This window comes from Thermobia domestica, chromosome 8 (genome assembly GCF_964235325.1).
Source record: "Thermobia domestica chromosome 8, izTheDome1.hap1.1, whole genome shotgun sequence".
Classification (NCBI taxonomy): domain Eukaryota; kingdom Metazoa; phylum Arthropoda; class Insecta; order Zygentoma; family Lepismatidae; genus Thermobia; species Thermobia domestica.
The window spans coordinates 115,619,572-115,631,830 of record NC_137461.1 but is presented as its reverse complement, the minus strand read 5'-3'; the positions used below and the strand labels follow the sequence as shown (position 1 = coordinate 115,631,830).

General features: G+C 34.0%; 1 long non-coding RNA gene across 5 annotated transcripts in view; it reads right to left on the bottom strand.

Annotated features, from left to right (window-relative positions):
- The window catches only part of LOC145693159 (uncharacterized), a 300,592-nt gene that overhangs the window by 91,293 nt on the left and 197,040 nt on the right, over positions 1 to 12,259 (bottom strand). For all 5 annotated transcript variants that reach the window (XR_014132717.1, XR_014132719.1, XR_014132716.1 and 2 more), the window contains exon 3: positions 1,281 to 1,660. This is a non-coding gene — a long non-coding RNA (uncharacterized LOC145693159). The remainder of the gene's footprint in view (positions 1 to 1,280; positions 1,661 to 12,259) is intronic.

Below are 12,259 nucleotides of genomic sequence, written 5' to 3'. Positions count from 1 at the left end.
AAGTGAATCCCAAAGTAAAGTCCGGGTAGGAAAATTTTTGTCCACGAGCTTCCACGTCGAAAATGGCCTGAAACAAGGAGATGCGTTGTCGCCTTTATTATTTAACTTTGTGCTGGAATACGCCATAAGAAAAATCAAAGATAGCAACCAGGGCCTAGAGTTGAACGGCATTCACCAGGTTATGGCATATGCTGATGATGTAAATTTAATAGGGGATGATAGGAGAACAGTAGAAATAAATGCAGAGATATTATTAAACGCTTGCAGGGATATGGGTTTAGAAGTAAATGCAGAGAAAACTAAATACATGGAAGTGCGTCGGGGCCGTAATACGGCAAATTGTGGAGGCGTTAAAATATTAAATAATACTTTTGATAAAGTGGATACTTTCAAATATTTAGGATCAATATTAACAGACGAATATCATATTCACGAAGAAATTAAATGTCGACTAAAAGCAGGGAATTCGTGTTACTATTCGGTTCAAAATCTCTTGTCGTCGCGAATTCTGTCGAGGAATTTGAAGCTTAAAATATATAAAACGATAATCATGCCTGTTGTTCTGTATGGTTGCGAAACATGGTCGCTTACTCTGAGGGAAGAACATAGACTGAAAGCATTTGAGAACAGGATCCTGAGAAGAATATTCGGACCCAAGAGGAACGAGAATGGGGAATGGCGAAAGCTTCATAACGAGGAACTACATACTTTATACGGTTTACCCAACATTGTTAGGGTCGTCAAGTCTAGGAGGCTTAGGTGGGCATGTCATGTAGCTAGAATGGAAGAAAGTAGAAACGCTTTCAAAGTCTTGACTGGTAGACCCATAGGAAAACGACCATTAGGAAGACCTAGGCGCAGATGGGAGGATAATATTAAGATGGATCTCGCAGAGATAGGAATACAAAGTAGAAACTGGATCCAATTAGCTAAGGATAGAAGTCAGTGGAGAGCTTTTGTGAACGCGGCACTGAACCTCCGGGTTCCATAGGCCATAGAGTTAGTTAGTTAGTTAGTTTTATTTTTCTTATTTACTTATTTATGATTTATATTTACAATAATGAATATAACTTTAATGATTAGTAACTATACTTAATATGATTATTTTAAGATCGACTGTAATTTTAGCAATATACTCGATTGGAATTTAACAATCACAAGTTATAATATATACCATTAGTGTTTAGTTGTTCATTTTACTTTTAAAAAAAATAATCTTACACTGTGTTAGGTTTTCCAATGAATAGCTTAACTATATAACAATTAAATGTGGTACTTACAATTTAGTTTCTAACCACAGCTAATGCTGCATCGTTTCCACCGGTTCTTCTTTATATGTATTTGGTATCACCAAACTGTAAAATTTCTCCGTAAATTTACATCGAATAGCTGGCAAAAATGCTATGTAACCACTAATAAATTTCACTTCTGCATGTCGCAAATACGATTAATATTAAAACAAACAAACAACAACAAAATGATAATAATAAATCATTATTGTTCTCATGTCAATACCATTATTTGTGTTTCTCTGAAGTAAAATGTTATTGCGATGTCGTAATGTTATTTTTTGTTTAGTTTTTGCCAGTGATTCGTTGTAAGATCTTGCAGTACATTTGTGACATAATGATATGACGTGCACAGCATATTAGACTGTCACCTGAAAAAAAGAAAGAAATTACTATATTTAATGGCAAGTTATGTAACTAGTGAAATTTCAGTAATGTTACATAAACAAATTTTATAATTGATAAATATCCTTGTAAAACTTAAATTCTACAACGTGTCCAAAGACAAGATGTAGGTTTCCTATACCAATCAATATACTTCATCAAGTTGGTACGGATGAATGTGAATTTACATGCGTAGTTTTCAAGACAGTAACGGAAAACGATTTTTTTTTATATGTAAACCTAAAAATTAATCTTGTACAATAACCACACCATATATTAAAAATGAAATGAAATCTTTAAGTTTTACGTCCCACGATTTTACCGGTTAGGCTAAAGGAGACGGTGATGATGAGAAATGAATGAAATGGTGGAATGAAGAAAGTGGGAGGAAACGGGATAACCCCGAACACGGCGTTTGTCCGCCACAAAGTCCACACGGCGCGAGCTGGGATCGAACCCAGGACCCCAAGCACCGGAGGTGAACGCTCTACCACTGAGCCACCGCGCCCCCACCATATATTAAGATGAGACTATGTTAAAGTATATGATGAAGCTCCTGGTTGTGATGAAGCAAGATGGTAGAACATAGTAGGCCTATGTATGGGTAAATGAGATAATAGCTCCCAAATTATGATTACTTTTATAAACTTTAAAATTTTAATTAACTATAATAGAATATGCTCCAAAAGATAACACATGTATATTATTAATCGTTAGAGCAGAACAAGGTGAACAAAATGAAATGTGAAGTTTTTGAGAAATCGAGAAAAACGAATTTTTAATGGCGTTTAAAGTATGTTGTTCATAATTGACAGTTTTTCTTCTGCTGAAACAGTTATAGTACAAATACACTAGCGTCTATTACCCGCTTCGCTGCGTTAAAATAAAAATAAGTATTATGTTTCGTTAGTAAGTCACTTTTTACTATTCCTACTAAAGCGCACTCTGATAACGGTCATTTTCGATCTTTTTTTTTTTTTTTTTTAATATCTTAACATTCCATAAGTTGCACCGTCAAAGTGAAATGACAAAAAACATGCCAGATCGACATCATCTATGTTCAAAATTTGATCGAGATCGTTCAGGTGGTTCCGGATTTAAACGGTATAGGAAGTGTCACTGTTCATTTAAGCGATCTTAAAATTATGGATTCGACATTAATGTCAGTCGTTTTCGATTACTTTTACATAGCAAATACTTCCCCTTTAGGATTGCTAAAGGTGTCTTACTCGACTAAACTTGAACTTAAATGTCATCGGGGGTGCCACTAAACAGCTTAACAATACCCAAAATCCATGGATTCGACACTAATATCGATAGCTTCCGATTTATTTTAATATGCCACCCTTTCCGTCTTTGTGGTGGACAAACACCGTGTGTGGGGGTTTCCTAGGGGTTCTCTCGTTTCCACCCACTTTAATCATTCCACCCTTTCATTTATTTCTCATCATCACCGTCTCCTTTAGGTTAGCCGGCATAAGCATGGGGCGTAAAACCTAAAAATTTAATTTCATTTCCCTTCCCATCTCTTGGTGTTAATGGTGTTGAACTTGGACTCAAGGCAGAATCTGAATGTCGCTATTTAGGCCTGTCTTATCGACCCCAAAAACTGAATTCGACAATAACATCGGTCTTTTTTTTTTTTTTTTTTTTAATTATTTTTACATGTCGTCTCTTTCTTCACCCCCGTAGTGCTGGTAGGAATGTGTAATGCTAATGCTAGTTCTACCACAGTTTTTTTTTAAAGAATATAAGTCACATATTTACCAAGTTAGGCTAAAATTGCTGCAGGCGTTCTAGAGTTTTGCTGGAACACATATATTACATTCATTTTTTATTTACAAAATATATTAAATATACCTATAATTTTCTCTGTAAAGGAACCACGAATCAATGGCAAATTTACTGCCATATTATCCTTGTTATTTTTGTGATTTGTATGTGGTAAATTTTAAAATTGGAAATTATTATTATTATTGGTGCGTTTTCTACCAGTTTCAACTTAATAATCTAACGCTATCATTATTTATTTTGATCAAATCACACTCTGTTTACAGTGTAATAAAACGAACATTTGGTTACAGAGCATTTTCCTAGCGAATAGTTGCATTTTGAGGGAAATAATTGCAGTGTAACAGGAAAGTATGATATGTAGCTGTTTTGAATTCATTTGTGTTCTTCCTGCACTAAGAATTATATATATATCTTTGACACTAATCTACAACTTCAATTGGAACTATATGATTTGTCACTGGGAATCAAATCCAGAACTCTTCCTATTAAAGGAGGGAGCGTTAACCAGTTAGCCAGAATCTGACATTACGGAATTTAATATAACTTAGTCTGCTAATATGTAACATTTTTACCAATGGTCTGCAATAATTAAATAAATAATAAATAAATATCTAATTTTAATATATATTTTTAATTAACTCAATGAAATGGACGAAAAAGTTTCTTAATGTTTAGATGCGAGTATTTCAATAGTCAAGAACCATAATGAATTGTTCCAGTTTCATCTTTTTTCAGGTGCATGAATCAGAGTGTGGCGAAGATTGAAATCATCGAGGTCATTCAGCTGAATTCGCTGCCGAAATCTGGGGAAGATAACTAAAGAATTCTCTATTTTACATTCTGACATCAAATCACGGAAGGTAGCACTAGCAAACTTGTGTAAAAGTTCCAAAAAGACAAGATGCTTGCATTATAAAATTCAAATTGGTCGTCGTCGTCTAGATTTTTGAGGCTTTCTGTAGGTGCTACACACTATAGATATGTGATATACAATAACTGCAGTACGCCAGGTTGAATCCAGTGGAATTTCAGTGCTTTATATATATATATATATATATATATATATATATATATATATATATATATATATATATATATATATATATATATATATATATATATATATGTGTGTGTGTGTGTGTGTGTGTGCGTGTGTGTGTATTAGCGTTGCCCACGAGCTAAGATGAAACAGAATTTCCAAGACGAGATGCGAGACAAGATATAGCAATTCCAATACTTTTCGAGACGAGATAGGACTATCTCTTCACCTTTTTGAGCCAAAATAGCTCCAAACCTAGTCTCGTCAACAACATTAATGTGTGCTACGGTAAAAAAAAAAAAAAAAAAAAAAGTCAAATATACAGTTCGCGTCTAATAGGATGCCTGAGACGACAAACAGTTAATCATTAAACTAGGTAAGTTGCGGAGATCGATAAACCAAGAAATCTCATTTACCTAACTAAAGATAATCACTTCTTATTTAGGAAAATCCACTTCCAGTATTTACTCTTCAGCTTATCTTTGTTTTCCTCATTCTCTCTAGAGAGAGAGAGAGATAGCAGCGGCTATGTATATACGTACAAGTTAAGAAAGAACCAGGATAAACACTCTTCTTTTTCTTTTTTAACCAAACACGATCTCTGGCAACACTGAAGGGTGTGGACTTGGAAGGAGAAGGAGGAACCCTATTCTTCATCTCTCTCTCTCTGAAAGCTTTTCCTTCTCTCTTTTACTTTCGTTTCGTCTTCTGCTTTTGTCCCTTTCTTCGTTGTGTGTTGTGCATCCCTCCACACGGAGAGCGACGAGATGAAAGGGCAAATCCATGGAAAGATGGAGGAAGGTGGTAGTGAAGAGGAGAGAAATGATGATGTACACAGGGAGATTGAAGGGGTGAGTTTAGCACAAGTGATGAAGACAAAAGGAAGAAAGAGAGAGACAGAGAGGAATAAGAGGGGAATAGGGGAAGAAGAAGGAAATGATGATGAAAAAAGCTGCTCCCAACAAATTAATCCTAGGATCAATACTGTTTGCTTGAGATTAGCTGGAACTTTAAGAGCATGTCAACGATATGTGAAATTACCTTTAAGACTTTTTTTTAACCCTTTTTTAAAGTCTTTCTTCTTTTCTTAACTTCCATTAACCGTTTAAATTCCATGTCTCTTCTTACTTCTTGTTAACACACAAAAATAAACGAACAAACATGAATGAAAGAAAGAAAGAAAAATAGGGAGATAAAGGATATATATATATATATATATATATATATATATATAAAACTATGTACTGTACATATGAATACAAACTCAAGAAGAAAATGATCTTTTTGTAACAGAAAAAGATTTCTCAGAGACGACGCGTTGTCACGTGAGAATAGCTTCTCACTTTAATTTCTTTTTTTTCTTTCATCGTCGTATAATTTCAAACACTTTCATTTGACTTTCTTCGTTTGTCTCTTTTCTTTCTTAATAAACTGTTACTTTTTTCTTCTTCTTCGCTGCTTTGTGTTACGTTATAGAAGAAAGAAACGCTCCAGTTAGTCTCAAAATATAAATAAATGATTTTGACCAAGATTGCCTACCCCACCTACCAAAAACGCTCCTAGACTATTGTGTACGGACAATGATCAAATGTGATAATTTAATGTCAATTGTAACATTTACGACTTATGATATGCTTTTTAGTAAAGAAATTGAAAAAATAAAAACTATTATTTAGTTACAGGTATCCCCGACCTAAGTAATATGCGACTTATATAATTTTGCACTTACGTAATAAATCTCGAAAGTTACACTTACTAGCGCATAAGGACATGTTTGCGGCTCTAGCGACTTTGATATATACTGCAGTATGTAACGACAATCGTAATACGATATTGGTTAGCGGGATAGGAAGCGAAAGAGGAAAGAACGCTACGTTATATATGGTCAGTTGCAATGGAGCATTGGAGCACAGAACATAACGTTAGGCCTACCTCAGTTCGTAGCTATCACGAAAATAATTCTGAGTCAAAAATGCAACATTTTCTTAGACGGAACTTTAATATTGGTCTCTCCATGTTCTTAGGAGTTCACACTGTTCTTGGAACTCCATGTATCACATCCAACACACTACTAATCTCTTCGAACTATTTTACCCAAGTCAATATGGTACGAGACGGAACCTTACCATGTCAACCAAGATTTAAGTTTCGTCTAAAGAAACGTTGTACTTGTATTGAAACGTTGTCCGTAATAATACGAACTGAGGTAACACTATGCTCTGTGGTCCATGTTCCATTGCGACTGACCATTATAACGTGGCGTTCTTTCCTCTTTCAGTTCCCACCCTGTCATCCAATATAAGTTACTAGCATCAATTACCCTCTTCGCTGGGTTAAATTAAGAAAAAAATGTAATATGTTTCGTTAGTCAGTCACTTTATACTATTACTAAAGCGCTCCTTGATATTGGTCATTTTCGATTATTTTTATATATCCCCTCTCCTCCCTATGTTGCGGACCACGGCATCGCGACAGTGTCATTGTTCATCCGCGGAAGTGTCATTGTTCTTCTCAGCGATCCCGAAAAGTATGAATTCAACACTGATGTTGGTAATTTTGATTATATATATATATATATATATATATAATATATATATATATATATATATATATATATATATATATATATATATATATATATATATATATATATATATCCCTCCCCTCCCACAATTTTTGCGGGGCTCAATTTGGATTTAAATGGCATCAGAAGTGTCACTGTTCATCTCAGCGACCTCAAAGACTATAGATTCGACACTAATATCGGTCACTTTCGATCATTTGTAAATGTCTCTCCCCTCCTTTAAGTTACATCGTCAAAGTGATATGACAAAAATCATCTCATGTTCGACTTAATCTAGATTGAAATTTGATCGAGATCGGTCCTGTGGTTCAAGAGTTATTAAGTTTTATTTATTTTTTTTATATCTCCCCCTCCTACCTCCTCGCCTAAGTTCTATCGTCAAAGTGAATAGATAAATACCATCCCAGGCCGGAACCTCATCCATGTTGAAAATTTGATCAAGATCGGTCGGGTGGTTCAAGAGTTTTATTTATTTTTTTAATGTCCCCTCCTCCCCCTCCCCTAAGTTGTACCGTCAAAGTAAATAGCTAAAAACACTTCCAGGCCAGAACCGCATTTACGTTGAAAATTTGAGGTCGGGCGGTTCAAGAGATTAGGTCACAAACATAGTCACTTTCAATTTTATAATATAGATTATGCTTGTGCAATATTCGTCTGAAATGTGTCAGGCGGCTCGGCGCCCCCTGTACATAAGCTATATATTTTTTATACTTTTATAGTTTATATCCGAGTAATTATTGTTGCATGATGTTTCATGTATAAAATATTATTGTATGTAAATAATAAGTATATTCATGTTTCAGTGATAAAAGATTTCGTACGAAAAAATCATTATTTAGGTATAAAGAAAAAGAAAAAAATAGTTAAAGCTAATACAGATCTTTATTTTTCTGGAATTTTGTCCAAGGCATCTTTGGCTCTCATGCAATATATATATATATATATATATATATATATATATATATATATATATATATATATATATATATATATATATATATATATATAATTATTTATCTAAACACATAATGCAAAAACTTTAATTTTTTCCATTGTTTTGTGTCCTTACCAGTGATGAAAATTTTCCGGAAAATTTTGAAACGGAAAATTTTCAGATTCATAAAAACATACTCCACATATTCCTACATCGTTGTTTAGTCGAGATGTGAGGTGGAAAATTTTCTTCTATATTTTTCCGGAAAATTTTCCGTTCTTAACAAACATCAATGATCAAGTAACAATTCGTCAGTATTCATAAAATCGATTGAATTCATATATAGAAATGTTAAAAAGTGAATGATCGTTTAAAGAATCTGAAAATGGCTTAGGCAATTTTTAGTACTATGTAGGAACAAGTGGAACAATTTTTCATGAATCGAATGAATAAGTGGAGTACGTTTTTATGAATCGGAAAATATTCATGACTTTTAATAAATTAAAATTTTAAATAATAGAATGGGATATTTGTACTCTACGAACTCGTGGTATGTTCTCTGCACTTTGCATACACACACACACACACACACACACACAGAGAGAGAGAGAGAGAGAGAGAGAGTAGTTGAATTGAATTGATTTTGAGTTTAACGTCCCTTTCAATAGCGAGACTATATAAAACGGTACCAACTGATTAACGTGGAATCCGAACTACATGAGCTCCCGCTGGGAATCGAAGCCAGGTTTTCCATGCCAAAGGCGCGTATGCTAACTGCTTAGCAACGAAGGAGCTCGCAGAGCAGGAGAGAGAGAGAAACACTAAAATTTTATTTCCCAACTTGAAATAGAAAATTTTCGGGTTCCCGAAAGGTAATTGGAAAATTATAATTTGTTGCTGACTAACTTTCCTTTACTGAAATTCAATTTTGTAGCTCTATGTGCAGTTAAATATAGTGGGAAATTTTCCACGTAACATTACTATACATAATATCCAAAATTGTCAGGCCTATGAAAAGTGTTTTCCACTTGTTTCTACATAGTGATGAAAATTTTCCGATCTATGAAAATTCCTCTCACTTGCTTCTACAGAGCAATAAAACATTCCGATTCACAAAAAAGTTGTTTTACCTCTTGCTTCAAAATGATGAAAATTTTCCGAATCATAAAAAGTTCTTCAATTTTTCCATATAAGGCAGAAAATATTTCGATTCATGAAAAATTGTTTAACTTGTTCCTACATAGTACTGAAAATTGTCTGAGCCATGAAAATTTTCAGATTCTTTAAACGATCTTTCACTTTTTAACATTTCTATACATGAATTCAATCAATTTCATGATTCCTGAGGAATTGTTACTTGATTACTGATATTTTTTTAGAAGGAAAATTTTCCGGAAAAATATAGCGGAAAATTTTCCACCTCACATCACTAGTCTTTTAATGTTGACTCCGAGCCACAGCCGGGCATTAAATTTCGAACAATTTGCTTTTCCACATACAATGCTAAAAGATCAATTCTTACAGATGGCAGAATAAAAGTAGGCCGTTCCCCACCCGACTATTCCTCTTCCAAGAGATCTGGGGATTATAAGGTAATATTCCGTAAGGGTAAACAGGATAAGAAGAGGTTTCTTAAGAGAAAAATTGAAAGAAAATACCGCTTTCCTATAATGACTCATAAGTAAGTTTGTTACTTATTTCGAAATGAAAGTAAATCTTAGTTTAACGTGCAATAACCATGCTGTCAGCAGTGTTGTAACACAGGGAACTCTTAGTTTTTAGTGTAAGGTATCACGTTAGAAATTAATGTTTATTCAATGATTGTGCGTGTAAATTTCCACTTATACTCTGTACTTAACTCTTTCTGTCCCAAAATAGGTAATTTTCAAATATATATTATTACAACAAAATATATGGTACAAATACATATACATATGTGAGAATTAGAGTGAAAATAATATGTTTTATTTTTGGAAAAGTTTGCAGAATTTTTTTCCATAAACTAGAGGGACCTCTTTTTGTTAATAATACAAATTAGGTAATCAATGCCTGACTTCTAACGAAATAAAAATGAAATATTTAGTTTAAAGTCCTAAGATTATGCCCTTTGAGGCTAAGGGAGAAATTATTAAGGCTAGTGACTGATGATGGAAGAACTGATGGAATGAGGGAGTGGGAGGAAACAGGAGAATCCCGAGAAAACATACGGACACGAACAAGAACAAAATCTTTACGTCCCATGATTATGTTAGATAGGCTAAAAAAAAACGGTAACGATGGGAAATGAAGGAAATGGTGGAATGAAGAAAGTAGGAGGAAACGGAAGAACCCCAAGAAAACTCAACCACACGGTGTTTGTCCACCACGAAGTTCACTTGGCGCGAGCTGAGATCGAACCAAGGGCCCCCATCATGCACCAAACTTGAACGCTCTACTACTGAGCCCCCCGGCCCCCACGGACACGTTGTTGTCCACCACACACCAATCACTGTTGAAGATTACATTGAAATTTATCGATCCCTATAAGAAGATTATTAAACTTATCTTTGAAAAAATGTTGTAACCTTTCAAGTAAAAGATTATTTTTTCTTATTATTATTATTATTATTATTATTATTATTATTATTATTATTATTATTATTTTGCAAGATGAATTCTCTATAAATATTCCTTACATCACATAACACATGTTAAAGAATCCTATGACCTCTGTTACTAACTAAACTATATAGCAACCAAATGGACTAAAAAGTCGAATTTTTTCCTATTTTTTTTTTCCTCCTGAAAAGCAATAATAAAGACTTCAGATATATTAATCATGTTACCGCTGATCTTTCTATATTAATGTAACATAACTAAATTAATACAAAGATTAAGAGACAATCGTATGTATCAGTGGCGTTCCGCAAGAGGAGGTTTCGGGTTTAAATCTACTTTCAGCAAGATATTATTGAAAAATAAATATGTACCATATTAAAAATCGTTGTGGATACGAACTCCATTTTCTTGACAAAAGCTCCATATTTAAAGACAGCGCATTATTAACTTAAAATAAACTTTCCAATCAATCTATTGAAGAAAAATATTTCTTTATATCTCTAAAGAGCCACAAAGAATAATCTTAGTGTATTTAGACTCACCTAAAATGGGTAACACACTAGGTTATATGGTATTCACATAGATAGCAGATATAATAATTGTCCCAAAGTTACTCAAAATGCAATTAATTCTAAGCACTTCGAATTTAATTCTTCTGTATTCATAATTTGTTACTATAGATATTAGATTCAGAATTGTTGTAGAGAAAATTAGCATAATTTTTAATTTCAATAAACATTTAGGTATGAATACATATTGTTATTTTGTTAAAATTTTTCTTAAGCAAAATTATTACAAAAACAAACTAATAAATGAAAAGAAAAAGTTAAAATATTTTCCTCCTAGCATGAAGTTGCTCCAATTACTGTTATATTATGATATTTACTTGTTTTTGTCTTTAATTTCATTTTTATAGGATTTAAATTTCTGGGTTGTCAGCATCTAAGGCCATTTAGCCCGACACGTTTTGAGGGATGACGTCCCTCGGCGAGCAAACTATCCTGGGAAAGGGAAGGAAGAAAGGATTGGGGAAGGAAGGAAGCAGCCTGGGACCTATAATTTAGGTACCACCTCGGCATTTGCCTGATGTGAATCAGGAAAACCCAGGAAAATCTCATTCAGGGTGGCTGGCCTGATAAAGCGTATAGAGCCTGAAAAAGCGTGTATATACAGGGAGTCCATAAAGTCCTGCAGGAAAGAAAAACTCTATAACTTGGTGTATAAATTTATAAATTTAAGTGTATAAATTTTTGGGGTTGGAAGAAGGGAAGTTTAAAGTTTTGTTCTGGCCACAATGCTCCATGACGTTTGCGCTGGTAATCACGTAACTTAAGATGGCATCTATTAAAGAAAAGGCACAATGTATTTTGTGGTTTGTGGAGTTAAAATCTTGCGTTTCTGTAAGAAAGTTCCAAACAACGTATGGGAAACATCCCTAGCAGAAACAAGTATCAAGAGGTGGTACGAGAAGTTCAAAGAAACGGGAAGTGTGTCAGATTTACAACGCAGTGGAAGGCCAGGAACGAGTGACGATGTGATTCACACTTTGCAGGACAGCGTAGCCAGGAGTCCAATGAAATCGCCTAAAGGTAGGTCATTGGAACTGGGAATACCGAACTCAACGTTACACAAGATCG